Source organism: Ahaetulla prasina, chromosome 1 (assembly GCF_028640845.1).
Source record: "Ahaetulla prasina isolate Xishuangbanna chromosome 1, ASM2864084v1, whole genome shotgun sequence".
In the NCBI taxonomy this organism is placed as follows: domain Eukaryota; kingdom Metazoa; phylum Chordata; class Lepidosauria; order Squamata; family Colubridae; genus Ahaetulla; species Ahaetulla prasina.
Genome location: NC_080539.1, coordinates 274,982,763 through 274,991,799, shown reverse-complemented (window position 1 = coordinate 274,991,799; position 9,037 = coordinate 274,982,763).

Genomic DNA, 9,037 nt, shown 5'->3' with positions numbered 1-9,037 from the left:
CATGAGTGACTGTGCATAAGGCATCCCGGTCCAGGAAGGGACGAACTGGCGGATCAGGCGAACCTGATAAAATGCTCTCCTGGAGACGGTTGCCAAATGGTCTTCAAAGGACAACCGACCATCCAGGAGCACGCCCAAGTTGACCTTCTCCATCGGGGCCAATGATTCACCCCGACAGACAGCCGCATCTGCAGCTGACTGTACCGAGGTGCCGCATCCACAGCCACTCCGTCTTGGAGGGATTAAGTTTGAGCCTGTTCCTCCCCATCCAGACCCGCACGGCCTCCAGACACCGGGACAGCACTTGACAGCTTCACTGGGGTGGCCCGGGTGGAAAAGTACAGCTGGGTATCATCAGCACAGTTGGTATCTCACCCCAAAGCCACTGATGATCTCACCCAGCGGTTTCATAGATGTTGAACAGGAGGGTGAGAATCGACCTCGGCACCCCACACATGAGGCACCTTGGAGTCGATCTCTGCCCCCTGTCAACACTGCCTGTCCGATCAGAGAGGTAGGAGGAGAACCACCGATAAACGGTGCCTCCCACTCCCAACCCCTCCAACCGGCGCAGCAGGATACCATGGTCGATGGTATCAAAAGCCGCTGAGAGATCTAATAGGACCAGGGCAGAGGAATAACCCTATCCCTGGCCCTCCAGAGATCATCCACCAGTGCGACCAAAGCTGTCTCCGTACTGTATCCGGGCCGAAGCCGGACTGGAACGGGTCTAGATAGACAGCTTCATCCAGGTACTGGGGTAGCTGACATGCCACCACACTCTCAACAACCTTCGTGAAGCGAAGATTGGAGACTGGCCGGTAGTTCCCTAAAACAGCTGGGTCCAGGGAAGGCTTCTTGAGGAGGGGTCTCACCACTCCCCCTCCCGCAAAGAAGCATTTGTAATCCCTGAGCCAGCCTCGTCACCTCCTGAGTAGCCAGTACTAACCAGGAGGGACACGGATCCAGTAAACATGTGGTGGCTTCAGCCTACCCAGCAACCTGTCCATGTCCTCGGAGTCACAGGATCAAAGTCATCCCAAACCACCTCAACAAGACGGGCCTCAGAACCCTCGCCTGGATCTACCCAATTTTGATCCAATCCGTCCCGAAGCTGAACGATTTTGTCGATAGATAATCGTTAAACTCCTCGGCACGCCTTGGGGGGGTCCTCCGCCTCCTGTTGAAGGAGAGCGGGTCACCAAACAGGGCGGCGGGCGGTTATCTGCCGACGCAATGAGGAGGAGAACGCCGAACCCCTCATTGCCACTAGGTAGGTCCTACTATAGGACCTAACTAGTGTCCGGTCAGCCTCAGAGCGGCTGGATCTCCAGGCACTCTAGGCGTCTTCTCCGGCGCTTCATCTCCCTCAGCTCCTCGGGGAACCAAGGAGCTGGTTGAGACCGACGCCGGGTCAGGGGCCGCAAAGGCACGGCACGGTCCAAAGCTCCAGCCGCGCCCGTTCCCAGGCCGCAACTAGCTCTTCAGTCGAGTCGTGGGCCAGGTGCTCGGGGAACGGCCCAAGCTCCGTCAGGAACCTCTCCGGGTCCATCAGGCGCCTGGGACGGAACCAGCGCATTGGTTCCGTCTCCCTGCGGTGGTGGGTAGCGGTCAGAAAGTCTAGACGAAGGAGAAAATGATCTGACCATGACAAAGGTTCAACAACTAAAGCATTTAAAACCAGATCATTAGACCACTGGCCAGAGATAAAAATCAGATCTAGGGTACCTCCCCCGACGTGGGTAGGGCCGTCAATTAACTGAATCAGGTCCATGGCCGTCATGGAAGCCATGAACTCCTGAGCTGCCGAAGATGCTACACCGGCTGATGGCAAATTGAAATCCCCCATGACCAACAGTCTGGGGGTTTCAACTGCCAACCCGGCCAGCAACTCCAACAGCTCAGGCAGGGCTGTAGTCACGCAGCAAGGAGCCAGGTACGTGATCAACAAGCCCACCTGAGTTCTACGACCCCACTTCACGAAGAGGATTCACACCCAGCTATCTGAGGCACAGTGGTTTCCCTCGGCTCGAGACTCTCCTTAATAATAACCGCCACCCTCCACCCCTACCCTGGGCCTCGGCTGATGGAATGCTCGAAGCCTGGTGGGCACATCTCCACTAGGGGACCCCCTTCGTGCCCAACCAGGTCTCCGTAATGCCCATAACGCCCACGGTCCCTTCCTGAATAAGATCTGCAATCAGGGGCTTTATTAACCGCGGACCTGGCATTACATAACATCAGCCGGAGGCCCAGGTCCCATTACTCTGGCCACTGGTCACGGGAAATTTCTGGGGCCGGAGCACAATCGTCAGAACAGTGAGGCGAGCCCCGAGACCTGATGTGGCCCCCTTCCGTCATATCTGCCTCCCACTCCCAACCCCTCCAACCGGCGCAGCAGGATACCATGGTCGATGGTATCAAAAGCCGCTGAGAGATCTAATAGGACCAGGGCAGAGGAATAACCCCTATCCCTGGCCCTCCAGAGATCATCCACCAGTGCGACCAAAGCTGTCTCCGTGCTGTATCCGGGCGGAAGCCGGACTGAACGGGTCTAGATAGACAGCTTCATCCAGGTACTGGGGTAGCTGACATGCCACCACACTCTCAACAACCTTCGCCGTGAAGCGAAGATTGAGACTGGCGGTAGTTCCCTAAAACAGCTGGGTCCAGGAAGGCTTCTTGAGGAGGGTCTCACCACTGCCTCTTTCAAGGCGCGGAAGACCCCTCCGCAAAGAAGCATTTGTAATCCCCTGGAGCCAGCCTCGCGTCACCTCCTGAGTAGCCAGTACTAACCAGGAGGGACACGGATCCAGTAAACATGTGGTGGCGTTCAGCCTACCCAGCAACCTGTCCATGTCCTCAGTCACAGGATCAAAGTCATCCCAAACCACCTCAACAAGGCGGGCCTCAGAACCCTCGCCTGGATCTACCCAATTTTGATCCAATCCGTCCCGAGCTGAACGATTTTGTCGTATAGATAACCGTTAAACTCCTCGGCACGCCTTGTAGGGGTCCTCCGCCCCTCCTGTTGAAGGAGAGCGGGTCACCAAACAGGGCGGCGGGCGGTTATCTGCCGGCGCAATGAGGAGGAAGCGTGGGGCGCCGCAACCCTCATTGCCACTAGGTAGGTCCTACTATAGGACCTAACTAGTGTCCGTCAGCCTCAGCGCTGGATCTCCAGGCACTCTCTAGGCGTCTTCTCCGGCGCTTCATCTCCCTCAGCTCCTCGGAGAACCAAGGAGCTGGTTGAGACCGACGCCGGGTCAGAGGCCGCAAAGGCACGACACGGTCCAAAGCTCCAGCCGCGGCCCGTTCCCAGGCCGCAACTAGCTCTTCAGTCGAGTCGTGGGCCAGGTGCTCGGGGAACGGCCCAAGCTCCGTCAGGAACCTCTCCGGGTCCATCAGGCGCCTGGGGCGGAACCAGCGCATTGGTTCCGTCTCCCTGCGGTGGTGGGTAGCGGTCAGAAAGTCTAGACGAAGGAGAAAATGATCTGACCATGACAAAGGTTCAACAACTAAATCATTTAAAACCAGATCATTAGACCACTGGCCAGAGATAAAAATCAGATCTAGGGTACCTCCCCCGACGTGGGTAGGGCCGTCAATTAACTGAATCAGGTCCATGGCCGTCATGGAAGCCATGAACTCCTGAGCTGCCGAAGATGCTACACCGGCTGATGGCAAATTGAAATCCCCCATGACCAACAGTCTGGGGGTTTCAACTGCCAACCCGGCCAGCAACTCCAACAGCTCAGGCAGGGCTGTAGTCACGCAGCAAGGAGCCAGGTACGTGATCAACAAGCCCACCTGAGTTCTACGACCCCACTTCACGAAGAGGATTCACACCCAGCTATCTGAGGCACAGTGGTTTCCCTCGGCTCAGACTCTCCTTAATAATAACCGCCACCCTCCACCCTACCCTGGCCTCGGCGGATGGATTGCTCGGAAGCCTGGTGGGCACATCTCCACTAGGGGGACCCCCCCTTCGGTGCCCAACCAGGTCTCCGTAATGCCCATAACGTCCACGGTCCCTTCCTGAATAAGATCTGCAATCAGGGGGGCTTTATTAACCGCGGACCTGGCATTACATAACATCAGCCGGAGGCCCAGGTCCCGATTACTCTGGCCACTCGGGTCACGGGAAATTTCTGGGGGGCCGGAGCACAATCGTCAGAACAGTGAGGGCGAGCCCCCGAGACCTGATGTGGCCCCCCCCTTCCGTCATATCTGCCTCTCCCACTTACCGTAGTAATTAATCGACCCTGACAAACTGGAACGACACCCCTCGCCATAACCTCAGGACCTATTAAGTTACCGCCGCGAACACATGGTGGACCTAGCCCCCTCCCTGACGGGTTTTCCCCCTCACCCATCCACCCCCCCGCATTAAAATTCCCATTAAAATTCCCATTAAAATTCCCATTAAAACTCCCCTTAAAAAACCGATTAAAACAATTAATTAAAATCCCTAAGTCTCCTATTTTGGCATGCCACCTCTGGGGTTCCAAAACCCGTCCTCAAGATGGGCCTCGATAGTGTAGGGGCCAAACCCGAGAGAGGGAATCTCGAGGGCAAGAAGGTCGGCCGCTGTAAAGTCCGCATACTAAGAGTCCGCAAACAAGCCCATCCTGGACCAGTCAAGATGATAATTGATAATTCCGGCAATTCCGGTAGGCACAGTTGAGGAATAGTTCTTGGGCGGTAGATGAATAACACCGCCATAATTCAGTCGTTTTCACCAACCCCTCATTCTACAGTCCCGAGGGTGGTTAAGGAAGGAAGGGGAAGCTGTTACACTGTTAGGCCAGGGACATCCACCAGGCAAGGCCGCTCAGCCGCTAAGCCATGTCTCTCCCAAAATCCGAGGGGAGCAAGGTCTTAAAAGGTCCCCAGCAGGCGGTCCATAGACGCCCTTAGGTGGTAAAATAATAGAGAGGACGACCACTAGGCCCGAGGACATCCTCCAGATGGTACCAGCAAGGCATCCATCGGGCCCACCTGCACTCTCCAAATAGGCCGCCCAGCCGGCCTGGCCGCTGGAATAGGCCGCTGGAATAGGCCACTCGCCCGCTGGGCCCGCTGGGCCACACCACCGGCTCCGACCCCCAGGCCAGTTCGCCGGGCCCAGCGGTCCACCGTCGGGCCAGGCCATCTCCAGACCGGTCAGGCCAGGCCAGGCCAGGCCGCCGCTACCGCCATTGCCGCCACTGAAGATCATACCGCTGGGAGGAAGAGAGCTCCAGGCTCCTCCCAAGGGATCGCCGAGCTGGCCGCCACCGCCGCCGCCACCACTGGCGGGGAGAACCAGGCCAAGCCGCCATCCCCAACGATGGTCTATCGCTGGTGGGAGAGAGCTCCGGGGCCCTCCCCAAGGCCATGCGAAGCCCGGTCGCCGCCACCGCCGCCGAAAAATCCGGAATCCCGAAGAGCCCGGCGCGGCAGCCGCCGCTGGAGAAGGCCGGGCCATCGCCGTTGGGGCTTTCCCCGAGGCCATGCGACGCCCGGCTGCCACCGCCGCCGGCGAATCCAAAGAATCCCGGCCGCGGCAGCCGGCGCTGGAGAACGCCGGGCCATCGCCGTTGGGGGGAGAGCGCTCCGGGGCTCCTCCTGAAGCAGCCCGGAGCCGCCCAGCCCCACTCTACCCCTTCCCTGACGACGCACACTGCCCTCTACCCGGGCGGGGGGTCCAAGTTCCTAAAAAGACCCCCCCAAACCCGGTCAGGTCCGGAAGAGGCCCGTCGCCGCATCTCCCGTTCAGCGGCGCGGCGCCATCTTGGACATGCGTAAAAAAATTTCTTTTGCCTTTGGGGTGCTGTGTTAGTGTGTTTTAAGCTCCCAAGTTATCATTGGTGGTTTGCCATGGAGCCCAGAGATCTCTATTTATTCTAATGCATACCAGTTCTGCCCAGAGGATTTCATTTGCTTTCTTAGATTAAATGATGGAATGACTGGCATTTGATGATACCTCAGCCTATACCATTGGACAATTTGTCAGAGCGGTTTCAAGTAGATATTGAAAGTATGGGAATAAGATGGCATCTTGGAAACCAAGAATTAAAATCTCTAGCCATCTCTTTCTAACCTATGTTTAAGAATTCTTAAAGTTGCCAGGGGTGACAAACATTGTTCTATCACTTTATGTCCATTCCAAGAGGAGAGGATCACAACTGGAAATTGTAAGTCATCTTCCAGCATCACCAGGATTCTGGATTCTGCAGGATCCCATCTGAGACGGTCACCATCACCAGAGATTTGTTCTTCCAAGCTTTCAGACTCATCTGGAGCCCATTTTCAGGGAATTTGTCAATCTCCAGGATGTTTGCAGAAAACCAGTTGCAGAAAATACGACTTCAGCAACAGAGTGGTCAATGCCTGGAACAGCTTCAACCTCAAACTGTCCACCGTAGACCTCGCCCCATTCTTAAGAGGTCCATAAAGGGGGACTGCATAAACGCACCAGTGTGCCTGCCGTCCCTATTTATCTGTATTCATTTCCTTTGTTCATGTTTATGTTTACACCTATACTTGTTATCTTGTACATGTTTGACAAACAAATCAAATAAATAAATAGATGTGTGCATTCTGCCCTAAACTAAATCTCAAATACAGACTGAAATGAATGAGTACTCAGAAATGGGAGGGGCAAAATTGAATACAGTAATTGGCCAAAAACTAGCAATTAAGACTGGGTTTTTTTTGTCTTTGTTTCAGCCCTGCCTCTCTCAGGACCACCAAAGCTATCTTATTTCTCTATAAGAAATTGACCATTTTGGGGCAGTACTATAAGCCTTGTCCCAGAGAGTATCATTAGCTGGAAGAGGAGGAGCACATATGTAAACCACAATTTTCTAGCAGATTGTCAACATCCTTAAGTACATAACTCAAAATTATCCATAACAAGAAGGTTAGATGATGGTGTGATTTATCTACCTCTAATTCTGCCAAAACTGTAGTATGTAAGTCAGAGGAGGTACAAATATTTTATCCTATCCATAGTGTACATGCAAACCTGGCCCCAAAGATTTCAGTTCCTGACTCATTGCTCTTTGTCAAGTAGGTTAATGACCCGAAAGAGGTCTGTTCATCAATAATGTGCAGATTCAAGAAGGGTTAGAAATTGTTTTTTTTTCCTTTTCCGCCCTCAACCTCAAGAAAACCCACACTTCCCTAATGGCTCGACCAGTGGTGGGATTCAAATAATTTAACAAACGGTTCTCTGCCCTAATGATTTCTTCCAACAACCAGTTCACCAAACTGCTCAGAAAGTTAACAACCGGTTCTCCCGAAGTGGTGCGAACTGGCTGAATCCCACCACTGGGCTCGACTCACCTAGTAATTACCCAATTATTCTACATGCAGAATTTTGAGTCAGCAACCATTTTTATCCGAGCTCAACAGTCATTGCACTGCAGAAGCCACCAACTGCCATAGAATTTATCTGCCAATCAACAGGACAAGAACCTTCCCTTGGGTTCTTCTTTTGCTGCTGCTTTTACACAGTTGCTAGACCTCCCCCTGCTTCTCCATCCAAGCTGTTCTTCATTCTAAATTTATTGCCAAAGAGGATTATACCGGGGTGAAATCCATCAGGTTCTGACAGGTTCTGGAGAATCGGTAGCAGAAATTTTGAGTAGTTCAGAGAACCAGCAAATACCACCTCTGGCTGGCCCCAGAGTTGGGAGGGAATGGGGATTTTGCAATATCCTTCCCCTGAAGTGGGGTGGGAATGGAGATTTTTCAGTATCTTTTCCCTGCCACACCCACCAAGCCACGTTCACCAAGCCACGCTCACCAAGCCACGCCACAGAAACCGTAGTAAAAAAATTTGGATTTCACCACTGCCTTAACATCCAGAGATTAAGTACAAGACAACTTTAAGTCCTTAAAGGCGCTTTTGGGGACAGCCATGACCTAGATGACTGAGAATCTCCATACGACAATTTTTAAGATTCTTGTCAAAATAATATTTGGATCATTTAAATGTTGAGGGTTTGTTTGTTTTTGAGGGAGTGTTAATCTACCCACACTGTCTTGTAGGGAAAGGAACTATAGAAAGTATATCATATTAATAATCTCAGTTATAACGTTGGGCTGTTTGAATTGCATATAGCTGGGTCTTTGGCTCCAAAGTGCACAAGCCAGCCTTAGGAAAAAAGAATAGGGCGAGCCATTTGACATGGGAGAGAAACAGAATGATGTAGTGATTAAGCTGGTGGAACAGGAGTGGGGAAACCCCAATTTTAGTTCTGCTTTAGATACAGAATGGGATCTGGGTAATTTTGGGCATGTCAGTCCCCTTCTGTCTAATCAGCATCAGCTTTTGACAAGCTGGCTGGAAAATTAAATTCCTTGTTGCATCACGCATTCATCGCTTCACCATAAGAATTGCAATGAGGGCTGCACAAAATAAGCAGACCCTGAAATCAAGCAGAACATATATATGGCTAGGAATAACAGTTATTTGACATAAATGCTTCACAGAACCTGACATGAGCAAAGCCCAACCTCCTTGAAGTGTCTATGGAGATTCTCAGTCATCCAGGTCATGGTTGTCCCAAAGGTGGTTTTTTAAGAGGCTACTGGAGTTTCTGTTGTTTCTTTGAAGACGTTTTGCTTCTCATGGGCACCTCTGGGACAATCTCCTTGAAGAGTTAAAGCAGCTGCGTCTTCTGGAAACTCAGTGTGTTGCCCATAAAGCTCGGACACCCAAGTCAGTGTGCAACTGAAAAGAACCTAGTGCCTAAATTTGAGAAACACTCAATATTTTTGCAAAGTGTTTTTTTTTTTTTAATCACCACCACATGCCAACAATAGCAACCAAAAATATTTCAGGCTCAGTTTTTTAAAAAAGCCTTTAATAAGGGAGTGATCAAGCCTTCCTATAGAGTTATATACATTTGATAGATGTCAGAAAAGATAGTCGCCCTTAAAATACATTGCATCTCCTCCTTTTTCACCCAGGTTTGATTCTTTCTTAACACTTGCAACTTTACTGTAATTACGGTAATTCAGCTAGGTTGGTTAATTCCTTAGG